General features: G+C 42.1%; 1 protein-coding gene across 9 annotated transcripts in view; it reads left to right on the top strand.

The window, feature by feature from the left end:
- Positions 1-2749: 2749 nt before the first annotated feature.
- Positions 2750-18687, top strand: part of FLRT2 (fibronectin leucine rich transmembrane protein 2) — a 62981-nt gene continuing 47043 nt past the window's right edge. For 2 of the 9 annotated variants that reach the window (XM_032110996.1, XM_032110994.1), the window contains exon 1: positions 2751-2833. The gene's annotated coding sequence lies outside the window, so the exon portion shown is untranslated. Of the gene's footprint in view, positions 2834-5261; positions 5801-5932; positions 6038-6432; positions 6506-6551; positions 6648-18687 lie in introns of those variants that run through there. The other 7 variants (XM_032110997.1, XM_032110995.1, XM_032110993.1 and 4 more) reach the window with 6 other exon arrangements.

Genomic DNA, 18687 nt, shown 5'->3' with positions numbered 1-18687 from the left:
TTTCCTTTCCTTTCCTTTCCTTTCCTTTCCTTTTCCTTTCCTTTCCTTTCCTTTCCTTTCCTTTCCTTTCCTTTCCTTTCCTTTCCTTTCCTTTCCTTTCCTTTCCTTTCCTTTCCTTTCCTTTCCTTTCCTTTCCTTTCCTTTCCTTTCCTTTCCTTTCCTTTCCTTTCCTTTCCTTCCCCATCCCCTTTCCTTTCCTTTCCTTTCCTTCACCATCCCCATCCCCTTTCCTTTCCTTGCCTTGCCTTGCCTTGCCTTGCCTTGCCTTGCCTTGCCTTGCCTTGCCTTTCCTTTCCCACCTCCAAACCTTTTTTAATAAGCTGATTTTCCAAAATGTGATGAAGAATATACTTAGTGATTTTTTTCCCTTCTGTCAGCTGCATGAAGGCCTGAAGTAAAATTTTACATTACTGACAAAAATTGAGATTATTCAGTATTTAGACCAACCTCGCAGTTACAAAATTGTTTCCATTTTCTTTTACCCTCTCTCTTGCAAGCCACAGAAATCAATCTAAGACTATAGCTGGAGGAAAAAAAATATTAAAAAGACACTTTCATTTTTATATTTCTTAATGTTACCCCATTTTACACTTTCTATAAAATAAGTGAGGTTGTATTATGGATCAGTGGACCATCACTCCAGGCTAGCCATCTTGTATGATCACAGATAATTTAAAGAGAATATATTTCTATATTCTCCTTTCAGTTTACAGCTTTCCAACAGTGCAAAGCGGTTTGCTAGCAAATAAATAAATAAATACATCCTTGACACATTTATAGTGTGGTGATTGTGAGGGGAAAAATTGTTTAAAGTCCAAGTAATCAGACTATTACCGAGATTACGTTGAGTGGGGGAATAGAGGGAAGGGGTGTGCAGCAGTTTAAACAGAGCGTGATGGAAGGAGCGAGGGGGGGAAGTGTCCCCCGGTGGCCGCCGAGCATCCCTCCTACCGCTGTGCTCTGCTGCCACCTTGGCCGCGCCGCGGGACGTGCAGGCGGCCCCGCTCCGCGCCCGCGGAGCTCCCGCTGCGCACCTGCGGCAGCGCTTCTCCTCCTGCTTGCGAAACCTCCCTCGGACAGGGCTATTCACGGTCTCCACTCACTTCACCCGCTGTTACAAACTGGACAAGGATATATGTGATGCCTAAAGGGTCAGTTTTGGGGGAGTTTTGGGTTTTTTTCTGAGTGAGGCTGGGGGTTGTTCTTCAAAGGAGGTTTATTTGCCTTTTGTGCTTAAAATCGGAACCTAGAAATGTGGGTGGAAGGAGAATTTTTTTTCTGTCCTTTTGCTTAGTGTAGGATTCTTCTTCTCCTTTGTCCAGCCTTATCTTATACATTTAATGAAGAAAGCAGTGAAATTCCCATTCATACACATCTACCCTCTGCATCCTTCCTACAGCATGACCACGGGGGCTCTGGAAGGAGCTCCCGGAACACCAGCTGCAGTCAGAGGTCGTGTCCCCCTTTCCTTTTCTTTTTTTTTTTTTTTTTTTTTTTTTTTTTTTTTTTTTTTTTTTTTTTGTTGGGGGGAGGGTGGGGGCAGAAAGGGGTGACAGAAACATCATAATGTACTGAAAATATATCTAAATGAATATGAGGCAACCAATGGAGTTTGTTAAATCTTGTTTCCCTGTTGTCTTGATGTTGTCTTGACATCGGGCTCTGGGCTGGTGGTACACACTTGGAAAGGCTTTCAAGCACTTCATTTAATCTTTGAATTGCACATGCTTTTCTCTTAGTTTTAAGGCTTTCTTGTGCTTAGGAGGAAGCATGTTCTGACATGCTAGAGTTTGGTGGTGGTAAATATTTCCTTTGACTACAAAGTGCATGTGTGAAAAAGGCTTTTCTTTTTTTTTTTCTTTCTTTCCTGAAAATATGTTTCTTTCTCACTTGCTCCTTTCTTTGTTGTAGTTAATAACCTGTAAAAGAGCTGAATCTGGAGATCTGAGTGAAATGGCACTTTTAGAGTTGTACTTTTAACCTCACCATTCTGAGGAAAGTGCAAAAGCTCTGTATATGTGTATGAGAGGAATTCATGCCATGCAGATGAGTTTGCAGACTCGGTGACAAAGGGGACCACAGGTGAGTCCCCAGCGATCTACTTTGCCAAGAGGATTTTTCCAGCCCCTAATCACAGAAAAGTATCCAGCCCTCCATCTGCTCCCTAGAGTTGGCGGTTCTCATCTGTTTCAAGTGAAAATAACCAAGAATAGAAAACGGCACGTAATAAAGAATCCCCAGCCAAGTAGCCGCGTTGTCCTGCATTCCCCCCAAACCAGCACTCCCCGCTGCTGGGGTCTCGGTCTCCGGGCGAGAGAAGGAGCTGCAAAGGGTTAAGCCGCTGACTTGCTTGCTAGGCAAAGTTTGAGGAAGAATATGTCTGAGGCTGGATACGCTGCAGCCCCGCGTTTGAAATCTGTCACCCTCACTTAGGAGCGCTGCATCTCTGGTTGTCACCGGTGAATAATGATCGCACGGCGATAAGATCGCTCGGCGGCGGTGCGCCGGGGCCGCCCGGGGGAAGAGAAGACAGGAAATTATGAGGCATTTAGCCGCTTCAACGGGGTGTTCTTCAGTGTCATCGGTGGGTGTCAGGGTCAAATGACCGACTGGAGAGCAATTTGGGAAGATAATTTCTTTCTCCCCTTCCTTGAGAGAAACCTTGGCTGTTGGTGACCGTTGGCAGCTATGGAAAACAGAGACCTCGGTGGTGATCCTTAAAACAGTATCATGCCGGAGCCCAGCTGTTCTGCCACTTTCTCCCCTTTCAACCTGCCGGACCCGGTGGGCTTTGGGTGACCTACCGAGAAGAAACCCACTTCCGCAGGAGCAGGTAACGCCTGATTAAGTCACTTTCTGCATTGACATGATCTTGATTTGACCAAAACGTGTACTGAGTATCATTCACTGATTTGAAGTATGAGCTGGTTGAGGGTCCGGGGACAGGGAGAGGAACAGGAATAATTCCGCCTAGTCCCTCTGAGACTGTGGAGCAGGGCAACTGCCTGCAGCCTTGCAGAAGTTTTCAACATTCCCACTTTCCTCCGTGATTGGGGGCACAGAGGGCAGAAACACCTGTGATCGACAATGGCCAGCTCTGCCTTCTGTGCTGACGACAAGTTGCTAGTATCGGGGACGTGGAAAACAGAGGGACAGGTGGACTTAATATGAGAAAAAGGGTTGAGGGTTTTTTTCGCCAGAAAATGCACTGGTCCTCCATCAGCTTCATGACGGAGATATAAATCATTTTCAAATAAGAGCTCTGAAAAGTATGCAGAGGCTTGAAAATAAAATAAAATAAAATAAAATAAAATAAAATAAAATAAAATAAAATAAAATAAAATAAAATAGAAAGAAAGAAAGAAAGAAAGAAAGAAAGACCTATCTTAAAAAGTCAAAAAATACCTAGAACGGCCTTTGAAAAAGGTTGTTCATTAGCCTTTGTACTCTACGGGGCTCCTGATCCTTTCATCCCTCGGGGCCAGCTGGCAGCTGCGAGCAGACTCAACTACAGAGCAGCCCCTGCTCCGAGGCTGGGATGAAGGCTCTGACCGCGGGACTGACCCGTGTCACACCCTCTTCTTCCCGGCCGGCTGGGACCTGTGGAGGGCCCCGGGCTGCCTCCCCTCCATCCTGGAGGCGTAGAGCAGGGAGAGGAGTGGGGTTCCGTCCTTAACTCCCTTCCTCTTGCTGAGTCCCGTGAGAAATGCCGGGCTACCTGCTCTCCCCCTTCCGTGCTCGCTCCCCACCCCCATCACTCCGCGTAGGTGAAGGCACAAGTCCTTCTCCGAGCGAGCAGGCGGCGCGGCTCGGCTCGGCTCGGTTCCGGGCTGTCCATGAGCCGGGACTCTCCGAAGCCCCCGTGGAGGGCAGGGCGAGTGCTGGGGCAGGAGCTGCGCCGAGCACGCCGCGGCTGGGCTGACGCTCGCCGGGACTCCTCGGTACGGCTTTATCGAGCCTTTGAAGTCGTGAGTAGTTTAGCCCCCCCAAGCGAAGGGCGAAGGAGGCGCCGAGCTAATGGCGAGTGAGTCAGCTTTTGAGGTACGGCCGAGCAAATAGAAGCCACTGAGCAGCCAGGGGTGAGGGGGAAGCCAACCCCGAGGCATTTCGGTTCCCTTCTCTGTTTCCTCGACACATGGCATTGATCAGCTCCCTCTCCTCCATCCCTCCCCAGCCCATTTCTTAAAGTAGCTTGCAGCTAAAGCTGTGCTTTTTTTTTACTAATGGAGGAGTTTGAGGCAAATTCTCTTCGCACACCCCACGTCCTACCTTGACGGCTGTATCCTATCGCTCAAGTGCTTCTCGGTATTAAACAGCCTTGTCTCTAAGTGGACTTGCCAGGACAAGGCGGTAGCCTACTAGGGAGCTGGACGGCGGGGAAAGGGTTACTCCAAAACAAGCGCAGACAGCCCGGCACACACACACACACACACACACACACACACACACACACACACTCGTATACACACGCACTGAATGTGCACAGGAGAAATAGGGAGGTGGGAGGAGTGGGTGTTGTTACCGCTTTAGGGCAAAAGGCGGTTTCTCCAGCGGTTTTTAAGTCTTTATGACTGATTATGAAAATCAGACATAATACTAGAGGAGGTCCGTCTCTTCCCTGAGGGTTGGAGATTCTTTTATTCTGTGTTGTATTTGTTGTATAATGGTACTGCCTATCTAAAAGTTAGCAAGAGAGGACGGAAAGGAAAATAAGAGGGTGGGGGAGGCGAGCTTGGCGGCGGCTGCACATGAAATATCGCCATGTTGGTGGAGAGCACGGCTGTAATTATTGCTAGAGACGGCATCTCCCAGAACGGCAGCTCGGGGAGTTTTTCAGCTCCCTTCCCGGCTTCCCTTCCGATACGCTCCGATACACTCCGAGAGTCCCCGGAACAGCGGTGCCGGGGCAGTCCTGCCGCGAAGGGTGGCGATACCCGCACCTCCCTCTCCCGCAGCGCCGGCCCGGCGGGCTCGGCGGTGAGGCAGGGTGGGGATCGGGGGCTGCGCAGCCCGTACGTCCCCCCAGGCAGCGCCGCCCGCTTGGTTCCCATTGCTGAAGGCGGGGGAGAGGGCGAATCTAAACGGATGAAGCTCGCTAAATTGTCCTCAGCAACCTAGGGGTTAAAAGCGGTCGGGGAGGGGGAGGCGGGGGGGACGGGGAGGGAAATAAGGAAATAAGAAAAAGAGAAAATCTAGCCTGACTTTGCCTCTTGGAAAGCTTTAGGTTGCAGCCCTGCCTTCCAAGCATTCTTTAAACTAGAAATGTGGGAGGGACTCCAGGAGAGAGAGAGAGAGATGGCTATCAACTGAATTCATTACTGTAAACATCTCCCTGGGGTGTCAGGCAGGGAGGAAAAAAAAGGCACGACTTACATTAGCAGAGAATAGTGAGATGTGAGGCATCATTACTGCTAAGATCAGCCTGCAATCCCGGCTGGAGGCAGGCGCAGGACTTAGAGAGAGCCAGAAACACACACTCACACATACTCACATACATGTGTCCGATGCCTTCTCCGACTTAGGAGGGTCCTGGGTCGCCGTGCCTGCTCCTCATGTGATCCTTTCATCATTTCCAGAGGAAAGAGACAAAAAAACCCAACAACAACAACAACAACAAAAAAAAACAATCTCAAAGACAGAAACCCCAAGACCCCGCGTAGCCGCAGTCCCCTCTCGTTTATTTTTTCACCGGAGAAGGAGGATCGGCGGGGGAAAGAGAGAGCGAATCGAGGAGAGAAAGTGCGTTGGGAATGCCAGAGCCGCGGGCTGCGCGCCGGAGGAGGAGGTGGCGGAGCAGGGGGTAGGACCATGCCGCCGCCTCGTAAGGGCGGAGGAAGGCGCGGGAGGCGCGGGGGTCGCTCGGAGCGGCGGCGGCCGGCGGGGAACGGGCCCGCGGGGCCGGCCGGGAGCGGCGCCGGGCGGAGGGCGGCGGCGGCCACCACCGAGGAGCGGCGGCGGCAAAGTTTTGGTGTGGGGGGCCAGAGGCGCGCAGGGGGATTACGATCGGTGCCGGCGAGGGATTCCCAGACGCCGCCAGGTACAGTTGGGATTTCATTTCTCACTCTTTTCCTTTCTGGTAATGCTAGCCCCGGGCCATCTAAAGCCGCGGTGCCCTTTGCCTTGTCCCAGATGACAAAGTTGAGGAGCCGGGATCAGGCTGTGTCAGAAACACCGCCTTCGCCACGTTACAGCCCCATGTCCGTGGCGCCGGGCACACACAAGTATGGATTTATGAATGGCCGGCGGCAAGCGCTAGCAGGGTCCCCGGGCTATTTTGCGCCAGCGTGTGGCTCAGGAGCGGGACTCGGAGCTGGCAGCTGCAGCGAGGTGCCGGTCCCCGGTCGCGTTTCACTGCCGAGCGGGAGGGTGCCGAGCCTGGCCCCCACCCCGTGGGGAGGGGAGAGCCGAGGACTACCCCTGCGGCAGGGGCACCGGCAGAGCGCCTGTGTGAGCACCACCAGTGGCTCTATTTGGGAGGTGGTTCGGAGAAACGGGACCTTTAGAGGTGAGCCTTGCTTGGAAGAGGTAGTCAGTCGGCTTAGTTCGGCGCTGCCAAGTGTTAAGGAATCTACGAGGAGAGTCAGGAGCTGCACTCGGCAGGAGGATCCATCAGACCCCCATCAGCAGCTTCCGAAGCGGGGCTGGCGGTGAGTGGGTGGGGGCGAGGTTAAGAGAATCGGATCAGGACTTGGGAATACAAAGGAGCCGCTCAGAGAACTGGCGAGTTAGATGGGGGTCTGACAAAATAAGAACAAATACTGCGGGGGGCTGGGTACGTAGGGATGGTGTGTGAACAAAAAATAGCAGATCGCAAAAGGAAGTCAAGTAGCTGAAAAGACCTCTCTTGAACATGATATAAAACCCCGTAAAAGATAAATAAACAATCAAAAAAGTTAAGAGAATAAGATTCTCCTCCTTCTTTTCAGAGTTGGAAGCAGTCAACAGGAGCTTTTAATTAATTTTAATGGAGGAAATCTGTTTTAAGGCTTACAATAAGCTAATAAATCCAAGGCACAAATCCGTGTAAATTCCTGTACTGTGTGTGGAAGGTACTGATTAGATTTCTTCAGATGCTGCCTTTTGCAGTGCACAGCTCAGCCAAATAGAATGGGAGAGGTTCCTTGCACAAGGAGCAGGAAAAGATACTAAAGCTAGTCAGACCTCTCCCTCTCCCTCCCTCTCCCTCTCTCATTCCTTCCCTCTCCCTCTCTCCCTCTCTCCCTCAGTCAGGGTGTATGTTAAAGAGAGGTTTATTTACTGTAACTAACTTTACAGTGCTTGCAGGAAAATTAAACCAGTTTAGAGGTTGAGATTGATCAGTGCTTGGGTTTAATAAACTCAACTAACCATACAAAAACCCCCATAAATTTCCATGGACTTATTTCCTTGCTTCATTCACTGACATGGTCTTTCTCCAAAGGAAGACCTTTATATATTTGTAGTTTAAGAGGCAACTGATGAACTGATTTTCGATATATATATTTTTGGAAGGAGAAAAGTTCATCCTGGCATTTTTTCTAAAAACAATTAAAAGGTACTGTACCTACACCTCTATCCACCTTTCTTTCTTTTCTTCTTTTGAAAGAGTCAGTATATGCAAGGTTATCACTGAGACATAACTTTGCATAATGAAAAAGATATAAACGTTGCATAATTAAAAAGACATAACTGATGTGATTTTAAAGTCACTATTTCTATGTGACAAAAGTGATGTTAGAATGTTAGTGTTGATCTTTTTTCTGAAAATTATGGGAAGAGAGATTTCAAGAAGCTATTTCAATACTTGTTCTGTATCCTGATACGGTAGTGAGGCAGTTAAGAGAGTGCAGGCCTGGAGTACTGTAGGTGAAACAAGTCAGAGCACTGTGTAAATACAGGGTCTATAAAACTACCTGTGACTAGAACAATCAGTGTTTTCCAAAGTCCGAGGCTTTAGCAAGCAGTGGTACTGGAATGCACCCAGAGTCCTTAAGAGTCTCTCTACACACACATACACCCTATATTTTGTATAAGGTGATGTTATCTGTGTTTGGCTTGGGGAAGTCTGGATCTAATTTGAGCCACTGTTACAAGTCACATTTATATCCTGGCCTGCTGGATAGTTTGATTTAGGATGTAGACTTATCTCCTTTGCACAACCCTACACCCTCCCAGTTGGAATCTGCATTACATAGGTTATGCTTTCCTTCAAGATTCAAGAATGTGCTTGCATTCAACTGCTTAAAATAGCAGTATCTAAAATGTGGGATGTCACTGGGGCTGGCTTCCCTACCCTTCCCGCAGCAAAGAAGGAGAGACACAGTTTTACCAAGTGAAGAAAACAAAAAGGACTTGAAACAAGTACAACTATCAGGATTTTCCAGTACTGAACTTTCTATTTAAAGGACTAGAAAAGAAGGCACAGTTAAGATAATATTGTTTCCAGGAAAGTGAGAGCTTTATTTCTTAATAAGTTCTGTTACCTCTTTAATCTCCAAATGAGCTCATTTTTGTCTAGGATACTTTCATGTAACTTTCAGGCTTTCACTAGGCAGATTCAAATCCAGTCCATTAGTGACCTCTATCTGTGAGAATGGTGTAGTCAATGGTGTTTTTTCCCTTCACCATAGTGGATTGGAAACACAGACTATAAATTGTTTTAGTCTTTTATACCTGCAAATCACCTAGTTTTTAGGTTACCAGTTTTATATTCGTTGCAAACAATGCGATTTTCTAGTGTTTTAAGCAGGAAAACAAAACCGAACTCCAGTTCCAAACATGAATCCAGAACTCTTGAAAGAGCTTTCAATTTCAGCTATTCCAGTGATAATATGATGAATATTTGCAAAAATCAGAAAAGTAAGAAGCCACCGGTGCTATTTAACATCAGTACTAAAGGAATTGCATTTATATTTGTCTGATGTTATAATACTTACTCTAAAGCAGGCTGAACCTGTGGGAAATTTTATTGCCCCTCAGTGCTTACATAGTTGAAACTTGAGAGAAACACTCAGACCAGATATACTGTGAGTAGAATTTATAGTAGCAGGGTGTTTAAAAAATATTAAAAAAATATAGAATTCTAGTGCTCTCTGTATTAGGAATACGTATCAGAGATGAGGGAAAAGGGATCTTTATAAAACAGATGGACTCTTACAGCAGATTATTAAACCCAGCTTCCCAATACTAATTTGTGTCTTGTTTATATCCACAGCTATATTCCATATTTTAGTTAGTGATTGTAAATGGCAGTCAAGGACTTGATCAGCAAAGTCTTTGGGTAGATGAATACCACTGTTTGACATTTCTCAGACTGTAGCTGATTACCTCAGCACTTGGTAATATGATTTTTAGGTGTTTCCTTCCCTCCCCCTTGGGCAGTCTTTTTTCGGAGTCTTTCTGCCAATGCTTGTTATTTATTTCCTCAAGAAACCAAAAGAGTTGGAACTTGCCCCAGAGGCATAAAAATTGTTTTTTCTTCTCTTTTTTTTTAAACAATTATTTGTATTTTTTTCTCTTATAAAAAACAGTAGAAAAGAATAATATGCAGGTGTTATTTTTTTAAAGAAGGCTAACTTAACTTACACTGAAGATATGAGCTTCAGTTTCCCTACAGCTATGTGTAACCAACACCTTTCAAGTAATTGACTTATTTTAAAGAAAAGCAATCACAGAAAGATCGTCATTAAAATGATGTCATGTTTTATTCATTTATTTTAAACAAACCCAAACCTTAATCCATAGATGATACTCAGGAAAGAAGTGTTTGAAATAAAAGCTCTTCTCTGTTTAACAAATTATATTCTAATCACATCAAACAATATGCCCTAGGAATACTACAATTTAATCTGATATTTTCAGCCACTGGTGAAAGGCGTTGGGACCTTCTTATACCTTTTCTTTTTCTTTTTTTTTTTTTTTTTTTTTTAATGATGATTTGCCCAGAGTACAGGTTGGTTATTTGTTTTTTTTTCCTGTCTTTCACTCCTTCTTCTGACATGGCCCCTTTGAACTCTATCAAAATTAAATACTAGCAACAATTTAAAACAAATCCATCATGCCCTATTCAGCATTCCTGAAAACTTAAGGTCTGTAAAATTTCCCTTTTTAAAAGAAATCTTGTGTTTCAACTCTAGAAACAGTCTCCTGTATATTTTACTTCAAGCTATGACTGCTTTATTTAGTTTGGGTTTTTTTCCATAAGCCTTTTCTAGCCTATTTTAATGCAAGGATGTATTTACAAAGCCATATGACACAGAAAATTGTTTATCATTCAAAGGTACTGTCTTTGAAACTGCTTAAGTCCATTCACATAAAAACTTATTTTGATATACAGGATCAGATCATTGCCAGATTTGGTCCTGCAGAGTGATGGCTTTACTTCAGACCCAGGTGTGAGGTGCCTTGCTTATAACAGGCCCTGGTCAGTATTTTACAGGATCTGCCCCTTACTAAGAAGAATGTTAGATGTCACAGATAATATTCTGGCTTGGCCTTCAAGTCAACAGGCAACATCATAACTCTTAAACACCAGCAAACTATTCACAGTATAAATTATCATTGTAGTTTTATGCAAGAGTTGTGGATTAAAGGCTGCAGTCAAAACATTTTGGAGAAAAAGGAAAATTTTGAAAGGTAGTTCAGGCAATAATCTGTAGGTTACTGTGATGGTCTGCAGTGTGTTTTTGCAAATCCTGGCCGAGGCAGAGGCATACCTTGGGCCACAGAATTCAGTATTTACTTCCTTTCATCATCATTTATTTTTGAATATATCACAGTGAAAATGTTTGGATGAAGTGACAGAAATTCTACTCTTTGGCCAAAGTTCTTTATTGTGTCCAAGTTGTCATTGGTAATCTAATTATCTTAAAAATATCATATAAATATCAAGCTAGTTCCTTCATAAAAACATTCTAGATGACTAAATTAATCTAAAGCTATTCCCAAAACTCTCTTCAGACAAAATCGTAAAGATTTTTTAATGTCTGAGATCTTGTGGGAGCATTACAAGCAAAAGATTTTGATGTTCCATATCTGATTTATTAGATATTCATTGTCTTGTACATCTGTGTTCAGAAAGACCCAGGCAGGTTGATGCTACACTCTTCTCTTGTAGTAAATACTGTAAACTATACGAAAGTGCTACATGACCTCTTGAGAGCAGAGAAGGTGAGAGCTCTGTATGAGAAGCCTCATCAGCAGCTCCTGAGAACAGAAATCAGTGGGCTGCACTGTTACTCCCAGTTCTCACTGGCTGATTTTGTCATTGCTTCTCAAAACCAACAGGTCAAATTAAACCAAAGAGCAGAGCTTTTTCTGACAGTACTTGGCAGTCCTGCACCACAGAGCTGCACTAGCAGCTCATACCTGGCCAAGCTGTTCCGTAAGAATTAGCCAAGAGACATGATTTTCAAAAGGGTTGTCTGCGTGGGGAGGGGACACAGTGCTCCAGCACCATGTCCTAGGACTGCTGGAGGGCTTTGGTGATGTTCATGCACAGTCTTCAATCTTCACACAGATTGCAGAGGACCAAAACATGGTCAAACTGCAGTCACAGAATCATCAACTGCAGACTAGAAGTTTCATAGTACAAATATTTCTTTCTCTTAAGATTTCCTCTATATTTTTCCTACAGAAAAAAAGATGATATTTACAATGTCATTGGAAACTAATGCAAAAAAATATTATTTTATATCAGTATCATACTGAGAACAAGATAATTAATGTGCAATATTGAAAAAGAAATGTTGGTTATATCTATATGTACTTGCATATATATACAGTTTTTGTATGTGTTACATATATAGGTGACTGTGACTTTGTCTAATCATAGAGGTCTCCCTCAGGCTTTTCAAAGCATATATAATTAACATTAATTCAAAATTAATTCTGTTGGTGAACTGCAAATCAAATTAAACGATAAGAAAAACTCATACTTTTCCGCCAGTGTGTTGGAAGTTTCTATACTGGGTAAAAAAGCTGAGGTGCTCCCAAGAGGTATTGCTCCCGAGGTCAATGGAAAGAGTCTGCAGCAAACTTACCTGTGCTTATGAAATACAACTTCACAGCTGAAGAACTGTATTTTAAATTAATGTACTTGATTCCAGACTCAATCCTTCTCTCTTTCACTGGCAAGTTAATTTCACAGACACTCTTCTCATGATTAGGTATTACTCATGTGAGTAATGATTTAAATACCCCAAAGTGATGTAATTTAGCTGTAATTGAGGATGATACAACCCCAACAGCATGTCTCTGGTTATACTAATGTATATATGCTTTCATTAGTAGTTTCTTCGTGTATGTACAGGAAAACAAGCCATGTAGGTAAAAGTAATTAGAGTTACTAGAATTGTGTCTTTATTAGGATTGTAGCAGTGCAGGTGTTTGTCACAGCTACAGTGTACTTAGGTATACTTCTGTAAAAACTATCTGTAGACAAGGCATCGTGTGCGCATATCATTTAATGAACTGCGATTTTGGTAAGTGAGGGGGTTTTAGTAAGCCTGTTTCATGCCTTAAATGCTAACTGAAACCATGTCAGGTGTCTCTAAATGAGGTATTTGTTAGCAGTACCTTATAATTTCATTTGTGATCTAGGAAGTTTTTCCGAGGTGGTGCTTCTTGTGTCATTGAGAGATTTGCATCCAACTAAATGTACCCTATTTAGTAGTCTTGTTTGTCTGGTTTTGCAGGCCATCTCATTGACTCATCCAGCTTTAACCTTATTCTTATCTTTAACCACTTAGCTTTGGAGTTAGTCACAAATGCTCCAAGACTACACATTATTTCTTGAGCCATATCAGTTGATAACTTGCTGTAAAGTTTCATCATTTGTTAAGGGAAAAAAAAGCCAAAACCAAAATACTTTGATACCCGAATTGCTGTTGTCTTAGATCGGGTGGTTGTAGGACTCCAATTAAATATATTGCTGTTCTATATGCATATTTCATTATGTTGTATAGCTCCATTAATGTTAGCCCCCACATTATTCTTTGAAGAAGAGGAAGTGGAGGCAGAAAAGACAAGCAAGTCTAACCAACAGCTCACACTTCTGTCTCTAGTATGCTCATAACATTTTCTTTCTTGATTTAAACTTTTTCAATATTTCATTACTTTATGCTTTGAACTGCCCATTGAAAATTAATTTCCAAAACAATATAACTAAACTAAGCAACTAAAAAGTGCTATTATCCAGCCTGATAAATTTCTCCTCCTTTAAAACAAATTTAGTTGTCTAAGAACAAATTTCCTCACGTTGAAGATGAGTATACAGTTAGATACTGCTAAAATTTAACAGAACATGATCACATACAGGCAGAGTCATTCTCATCCTGTATTGCTAAATCCTGTGTATCAAATTGGGGTATGCCTAACAGTGATGTTTGAAATAGCTCATTCTGGCCCTGTGCCATGCTGCTCAGTGAAGAGCTGCTACTTGAACAGTTCAACAGTAAATTGTAAAATGCATTTTGCCATTAGAAGTAGTTTTTTCTATTATTTGAGAAATTACTTTCACTGTTTCACAAAACTAATTTCGAAACCTTATTGTTTAGCAGTTGTGCAGCAGAATTACAGTCTTTACTCATGGAGAGAAGTGTCTACCACTACAGCTTTGAAAATACTTGAAAGATAAAAGCATAATGGACACCTCTCATTTTTTTAAGAATGTGCACTTTGAATGCCACAGACAGAGCCAAGTCCTTTGTAATTGCTCAGAGATGCCTAAGCATCTGCGGCAGAACATCTGACAGTAAGGTTACTGTAGTTCCTTTATCCATGTTGAGCCCTATAAGAATCTCTTTTTTAAAATCTCTTATTTATTCATATGGTATTATATATTTAAAATGTTAAAAATGTACATGTGGGGACACACACACAAACAAAATGTAGAAAAAAAACCAACAAAAAAAAGAGATTTCCAAGAGAATTAAAGCAGTAAAAGAGCATTTAACAAAATCTATTTTCCTCTGAAGCTTAGTTAGCATCTTCCTTTTTTATGATTTAACTAGTTAGTGGGGCAAACAGTGATACTGCAGAACTTTGAAATGGAAACTGTACATGAGTTTTTCTAGTTTGTTTGGTTTTCTCCTGTAATTCTTTCCCCCCACAATTAACTGAGAACAGTTTTCACAAGTAGTACTCCATTCAATACATTCTTAAGAAGGGTTGATGAAATTTGATTTCATTTTAAATTCTGGATACAGGGTTCTGTATCCCATCTTGTGTGATACACCAGAATCTTAGATTTTAGTTGCATATAATTCCAGTAAAATGCAGTCTTTGAAAATGAAATAAAGATGAAAAAAGAACCAAAACCCACTAAAAAAAACCCAAAAGCGAAACCCAAGGAAACCCAAGCCCACAGTCCAGGAGATGTGGGTATCTCAATGCTAACAAGAAGTTTGTTTTCTGTCCCACACTGGATAATCTTATCAGTATCTATTTAACTTTATATCTAGTACCAAATACAGGTTAGTCTATTATCACTGAAGTCAAACACACAGCTCTATTCTCAGAGCAGTACAGCGGATCTTTATAAATCTGGAATAAATGAGATGTTAGAGTTGCTGCCAGCAGCTCTGGCAACAGAATTGTTGATCTGCCCAGATTCTCTTTCCTGCAAAAATGTCTTATCAGCAGATCCACACACCCTACATGGTGCGACTGTGAATTTACAGATAAGAGGACAGAATAACTGAAAGTGGATGGATGGCATGATCATAAATAGGTCATGAGTTACCAACTGTGGAGCTTGATCCTGAGCACCAGGAGAGGCAATTATAAATTTCAGAGCCCTTCAAAGGATAAAGAGGTCTCTAGGTAGAGGAGCTTTAACTCTTCACCCTTCATTTGTCCAAAGTTGAAAGTACATAAATCAGTCCATATGAGCAGAGATGACTCTGAAATTCATAACCACTCATCTCTGTGACATTGATGGAAACTCTATTGAATCAAATGCATAGGTATTCTAATTATAAATCTCTGATATTCAGAACTTCCCTTAGGCCATCAATATCTCATATGCAATCATATTTTACAAGCTGCCAAATGATTGTCTGGTTATGCATGTGCTGACCCAGAGAAGGCATCCTCTAGTACAGCCAACCAGCTGCAGAAAGATGATCCTTTTTGAGCACCAGGAGAATAAACACCTTTAAATTTCAGATAACATCAGTGTCAGTTCACAGGCTGCTTAAGTCTTGTGAAGAAATATTTGGCAGTCTTGGGAAAGGGTGTTTAAATATAGCCCTGTATATTGTCTTGTGTTGATTGATAGCCAATGCTTGTTGAAAGGCATTCTTTTAACTCTTTCAGTGCAATGCTAAAAGATTATCTCCTCCTTAATACAATAAGAAATAAAAAGAGACCTGGGGCCTTGCTATGAAATTTGCCTTCCCGCTGTCTGGAGTACTTTTATTGACATATGTTTGTATTCTGGTAGCAGCATACCATTCTCCTATTTCTCTCTCTTACTGTCTCTATATTTTAAATACATGTGGCACCATAGGCTGAATCAGAATTTTTAGTTAGCTCTTCAGCTAAGAAGGATCTTTCTTTTAAGCTGGAGTTCATCCTCTTATGTCTGTCATGTCAGGTGCATGGAGGACAAGTATCCTAAAGATATTATTGAAACTGAAATAATAATGCTCACATACACTTTTATTTTCATTTAAATATTTCTGATATCATTTTTGAAAGTTAAGTATTGTGCCAAGGGAAGATAAAAGCAGGAAAGGGAAAGTGATTAGAAAATAACTGAAAAACAGGATGTAAGTGAGTAATCAAAATTGTCCAGACCAAATTAAGTCCAGAGATAAACAAGTTTATGTGCAACAGAAAATCAGATTTTCCTAGTCATCACAGTTTTAACCACCTAAGCTGTTATTTGTCTGAGAAGAAAATGACTGCCATGAGAGGGAGAGGTAGGACAGTACACCTTCTAGGAGAGGAGAAAAGGATCTGTTGCGTTTTCCTAATTGTTTCTGTGGTGGGCATAGCACATTTGAATTATCACACAGTTAATGTTAGCTCAGAGTGTGTTACCTCTGGAACAGGACCCTTTTTGGTTTTGTAAGTCTGGTGCTCTTTAGTCTATTCCCTATTAATATTATTCTAGGTTCTCATTTTTGTGCCTTTAGAAACTGTGCATTCTAACCATAAGAAAAAACAGAGAAAAGATGGGATGGAAAAAGCGATTAGTGAGAAACTAGTCTTAAATTTTCCTCTCAGGAATGGGTTTATACACAGGAAACCTGCTTTACATGGATAAATCAAAGGGGAATAATTAATATTATTTGTTATTTAAAGTATATAATATAGATCCTGGTGGCTTTTTTTGTTAGACCTCTCATCTGAAAGAGATTAGAGATCCCTTATGCGACAAAAGAAGAATGAATTAGGGGAGCAATGGGGACAGTGCTATGGGAGCAAATGACACCAAAGTGGGTCTTTATTACTGTTGCTTATAAGAAACCTGATGAAGGAAATGTTCATTGTACACTATAACATTCAGAATTGTGAGGTTTTTTCTGCATCATCAGTGCATTCATGCTGTCTTGTTCATTAAATCACTGGCTAGGTCAAACATTGATCAAACTCTATACTATGGTGTGCCTCTTGCGGCTGAAGGCAGGGCAGAATTCAGCACTGGATTTTGCAGTCGGGGGACAGGAAGTGGTACAGACTGAGGACTAAGCCAGCAATGGCTGCAGAAACTCCCTGCACACGTACATATGGCAGGGTTGGCATTTCTCTTCCCCCAGGAACACCAAATGCCCACAATCAGCATCAGCACCAAGTCTGAGCCCTTAATATGAAGGAAGGAGATAATTCATGGTGAAGGCTATTCTAAAGATATATGTCCTTGCTTTTTTAGTGAGGGTGTGCAATTTTTTACAGTGTCAGCCTTCTCCATGAGTGTTGTGGCAGCAATAATATTTGGAACAACATGTAATTCTAGTTATTTGCTTACTTCTAATCTTGCAGAAAGTCCAGTAAAGAATCTGACTAGAATTCAGTCACTGTAACTGTAAAAGAGAAGAAAAAGCTCAGTGGAAAAATGGCACTGTATGAGTTAACATGTTAGCCCTTCATTCTTTCAGATCGAGCTTCCTGTGAGTAATAAAACACAAGGCAGATGAATTTGGCTGGTCTCAGTCAAGCCTCTCATGGATAGTTGCCCACACGGGAATAACTACTGCATAGATTAGCTCTGTGAATAGTTCCAGGACAGGTGTGGGACTGAACTGCTTTGGCAGAACTGTGCTGGGGAACTTGTGTGTGATGATTCGCTTGGTGGTATCTGCCTTCCCTTTTGATGAGCACTAAAATTCAGCCAAACATGTTTTTTAAAATTGATTTTAGGAAATTGGAGAAAACTCAAATTTTGTCAGATTAGCAAATATTTTATTAAAAAGTTCAGACAAATCAAGTACAAGTAGAAATTAAAATACCCTTACCAGGGTAAGAAACTAGTCAACATGTCATTCCTGACAACAGAAACAATGTTATGGTTTCTGATTTGTCTTTCCTGACAGTGTAAAACAAGTAACAAAAAAAGTGCAATATTTTAAAAGCTTATGAGGGGAGAAAATGACACAGTTTCTCTTGCTGAATACAAAATCTTTTTCTTACTATCTGAAATCCAGACATAGTCTTTGGTGATCTATATGAAATGAAAGGTGGACTCAGGTAGACCCACCACTATTAACAGAGCCTTATTTTTCCAGTCCCTGTCAGAAGTGAAAAGATTTGTTAGGTAAGGAAGCTAAACTGTTCTTTCACCTCCACATGCTCTTCTTCCTCTGTTCTCACAAAGCAGACTTGAGCCTCCGTCACACTGTACAAGTCCTTGTAAAAAGCACATTATCAGAAACAAACTCTGCACTATTTTTCCTGACATAAATAGAGGGAAAGCAAACATAAGATAGAAGGAAGTGTTAAGAACAGCATTGATCAAAGAATTCTGATGCACCAGTAGATTCAGAAAGCTTCTTGATATTAGATGTGTAGCACTTGCGTAAATCATGGCTCGACCAATTTAAAGCAGCTGAATATCCACACCATAAAACAGAAAACTTCTCTGTTAAACTCCTTGTTAGAGCCATGACTGTAGGCCACCCTTCCTTCTTTAGCAATAGGGGAAAGAGATTGCAGTCTGGGAGCTGACAATGCTGTTTGTGCCCTGGCTGCCTCAGAATCAACAGAGGACCCTGCTCTTCAAATCTCTCAGACAAAGTAAATATTTTTTTTCTTGATTTAACTGGAAATGCTTGGGCATGCAATTGCCTAAGGTCAGGTTTACAGCACTGCTGTAGTTATTTGCCACAGAGTTTGGAGTTTCAGAGTCATCTGTGAAGTAATTTATTGAGGCATCTATTTCATACTGCAGTTCTGTCTCATAGCAATTGCTATGCCCATTGCGACTGACGTGTTTTCCATGACATTTTTCATGCATTCCACCACTGCTATAACTAATGAAGCTTGATTTTCACAGGCATGTGACCATTGTGGGCATGTAATATAGCTCTAAAAAATTTACTGGCCTAACCCTCATCTCCTTCTGCTAGAGGACTACAGACATAATGGCTTTATCAATGCAACTGTGGACTTTTGCCACATGCAGTAAATTTCAAAATTATCAGTTTTAACAAATTAAATAATTTCTCCTGCTGCAGGAACTCTCTCTTGCAGGAATAGGGAGAA

This window comes from Corvus moneduloides, chromosome 6, assembly GCF_009650955.1.
Source record: "Corvus moneduloides isolate bCorMon1 chromosome 6, bCorMon1.pri, whole genome shotgun sequence".
Classification (NCBI taxonomy): domain Eukaryota; kingdom Metazoa; phylum Chordata; class Aves; order Passeriformes; family Corvidae; genus Corvus; species Corvus moneduloides.
Note: the sequence above shows the minus strand (reverse complement) of the source record. Positions and strands in the feature narration are given on the sequence as shown.